Source organism: Coffea arabica, chromosome 8e (genome assembly GCF_036785885.1).
Source record: "Coffea arabica cultivar ET-39 chromosome 8e, Coffea Arabica ET-39 HiFi, whole genome shotgun sequence".
Taxonomy (NCBI): Eukaryota; Viridiplantae; Streptophyta; class Magnoliopsida; order Gentianales; family Rubiaceae; genus Coffea; species Coffea arabica.
This window is the reverse complement of record NC_092324.1, coordinates 16,953,603-16,957,023: the sequence shown is the minus strand read 5'-3', so window position 1 is coordinate 16,957,023 and position 3,421 is coordinate 16,953,603. Positions and strand designations below refer to the sequence as shown.

Sequence of the window (3,421 nt, the reverse complement as noted above, 5' to 3'; positions counted from 1 at the left end):
TTAATTGAAACCCTAATTTTAATTACTGGAATTGGAAAATTCCTCACGTTTTCTTAAAAATTTCTTTTTATTTGAAGATTATCATTTATTAAAGCCCTACTATCCAATTATCCCATGATAAGTGTAAATAAACCTAGAAAATAAGGTTTTACGCTTTGGTTTCAAGTTTGGAGTAAAATTAGGGTTTTCGCGATTTTTCGCCGGATGAATTTTCAGTACAGAGTAAGGATTAAATTTGGAGATTAAAAGTGACTTTTAAGTGAAAAATAATATGTGAGTAGTAGCAGTAAAATAAGGTTACTGAATGGGAAGTAAAAACCCTAGTACGTGAGTTTTTAAGAAAAACGGAGCGAACCGGCGGGTCCCGCGCACTACCGTTTGAACGCACCACTGGACCACCACTTTCTTGCACCACAAGCTTATTGATATTTGAGCCAAAATATCTTCTTATATTACAGCTAAGGGGACCGAAATTTGTGGCTTATAAGCAAGGGGAAGAAAGAGAAAAATTAGTGGCTAAGAATTGTCCAAGTGTTAGCCAAATTGTGGTCTTAATTAACTCTAACCTTCTTACTCCTTATAAGACAAAAATCAGCTTCATTTCTCTTCATTTTCTGCTGCTAAGAGCCGAGAGAGAGAGAGAGTAAGAACAAGAGAGGAAAAACAAAACTCTTCTCCATTTCTTCTTCAATCCACCAACAAAGTGAGAAATCAAACAAAAGAAACCGATTAATCTTGTCTTTGAGTGGTTAGTTAGTGTTTGGTGGTGAAAGTTTGGAAAAGGAAAGCTTGGGGCTGCTTTTAGAGACTTCTAACCAAGGTAAGAGAACTCATCTCTCTAAGTTTTGCTTTTGATTTTGTTAAATTAAGTTAGTAGTTTGATTATAGTGGTGGAATCATGGATGATTAGCATGATTTAGAGGTTTTCCCCAATTTATTTGATGAACTAGGGGTTCTGATTTTCTGCTCAATGTGATGTATGATGTGTAAATGTTGCAATTAAGGTTATATAAGGTTGTTTAGTGGTGATTAGAACCAGAAATTTGAGGAAATTACACTTAGAGCTAAAAATTCCAGATTTCTGGAAAATTTCCCAAGCATTCTGTCCGAAATTGTACCTATATGTTAGAGGCCTAATTGGCCTTTGGTCAAAGAAGGAAAGTTGTAGAGAATGGAATTTTATAGGTGCCTGTAAAATTTCAGCTCAATCGGAGCAACGGAGGTCATGAAAAGTCCAAAATACCCTTGCTGTTTTAAGAATTTCCCAGCAGTCCGTTTCTTCAGTTCAGTCCAGTTTATCACGATTTTTGATCAGGATCCATTCTGATTTAGCTCTGGGCCAAAACATAAAAGTTGTAGTGTTCTGAAGTAGCTTTAAAATGCCTCAAATAAAACCTGATTCGGACTTGTGTACACTGAGTTAGGTCCGCTACAGCATAATGCGTTTAAACAGCCGATGAATTGGTTTCTGGTTTAGTAGTCTGAGATTTTTACTAAGTTACATTAGGAAATGGACTAAGTGACCTTCATAAATGTTGTAGCTTTGTGTCTTAGCTTCGAAATGGCACAGGTTTCGTATTAATCCGATAAGTGTAGCCTTGGATAAGTTATTTCCGCTTGTATACGTCAAATCTGTCTTGTGCCACATTGAATTTCTGCACTTGTACTTGATGCGGTTCTTGTTGTTATGATATTGTGAGCCTATGGAACGGCTCTTGACATAAATTGCTGATATGTATGTTGTTGGGCTGTTGTTGAAGAAAAATAATGAAGCCTAAATGGCTGGAAAATTAGGTAAACACAAAGGGCATGCTGCCCAAATTTACGCTCGAGGACTATATAAATACACTTGCGACTTGGGTCGAGTTGATATGAATAGTACTTGAACCATCTAGGGTACTTGAGTCTTCTTGTTCGAGGTATATAAGTAAGGACTTGGCCGAACTTGTACCCTTGAGAAATGAAATAATGATTGCTCAAAGTACGTTTTCCCTTGTACTTTCGACTCGCATGACCATTTCAAGTATAAATGTTACAAAGTTTTATCATTTAAAAAGTGAGCGAGTATCTCACGAGTATTCTCCAAGTGAATTTCAATTTCTTGATTCTTATTGAACGAAACGTCTAAGTTTCGAACTCTAGTCATGTTTCAAAGTTCTCAAATTGAGTTTTATCGCAGATTTGGACTCCGAACTCGGAGTATAACCTGAAAGTGACCAGTAGCACTATATCTTTTGGGTGAGTGCTTTCAAATACCGAATTGAACTTGATACTTGAACTTGATACGTGACCAATCTGATTACATGTTATATACGTGAATTGTAAGGGCAAGAGTGTACTTTATCGCACTTGCCCTTACGTGATATACTTGTTTATTGTTGCAATTGACTTGATATACTTGTTTATGATGCGCGCACTTCCTGGAATTCCAGAAACCCTGTGGCGAGTTACTCTAGTCGAGTCGGCAAGGGCTTGGTCGATTGGGTAACGAACCCTGGGTCTCTTGTATCGTCGAGTGGAGTGATATCTCCTCGACTAATCGGTATACTCGAGTATTACCACCCGTGTTCTTGAGGATTTTGGGCCCAGCTGGGGGTTGAACGGTGGACGGAGAGTCGTTTAAGTGGTGTTCTACTGGATTGGTTACTTACTTGAAAGTTGACGGAGTGTCAACTACTACGGGATCAAGCTTCTGGTAATGCAATGGGAATTTGACTCCTGAGAGTCATCCGTATCCTTATACTTTGGAATGATTATTGTTTATTGGATTATTGTTTCTTTTGAAAAATTTTCTACATGCGCTCATTTTAAGATTGCTACTTGACGTGCTACTGTTCACATTTATGAACACTTTATGAACACTTTATGCTCGTTACTTTGCTATATCGAAAACTCGTACTTATAAATAATGGTCAATTTGCTATTTGGAACCTCACTGGGCTCTTAGCTCATTCCACTCCATTTGTTTTCCTTTCAGGGGTACGAGTGATGCGTGAGACTTGTAAAAGACTAGCGTAGCCTTTTGTTTGACTTTTGACTTTTTGGTCTTGTACTCGCGCTATTCCTCGAATGAAACATGTTGTACTTGGATTGTATACGTTCTGAACTAGTTTGGTGTATTGAGACTTTGTACTTCGATTTCTATTAATGTAAATTATAAGCTTGAATTGGGAATGTTATTTATGGTTCATGGATGTGTGTACGTGACTCGATTGAGATAGTGAGTGAGTCCTGGCGAGAGCTGGGCAGGCGGTCTGCCGAACCCTTTGGTACGCCTTAGGGAAAGGTGGGGTCGTCACAGCATTTACCGCACTAGCGGGTCCCACGTCAATAATACACTTCAAAGTTATCATGAACTAACTTAAACTAGGAAAATGATTTAAAAACTCTATTCACTTATAAAATCTCTGGAAAATCAAAA

At 37.9% G+C, this 3,421-nt stretch overlaps 1 long non-coding RNA gene across 1 annotated transcript; it reads left to right on the top strand.

The window, feature by feature from the left end:
* Positions 1–632: 632 nt before the first annotated feature.
* LOC140012872 (uncharacterized) lies at positions 633–3,179 on the top strand. Its single transcript, XR_011819840.1, has 2 exons — positions 633–820; positions 2,978–3,179. It is a non-coding gene; the product is annotated as an uncharacterized lncRNA (long non-coding RNA).
* Positions 3,180–3,421: the final 242 nt, after the last annotated feature.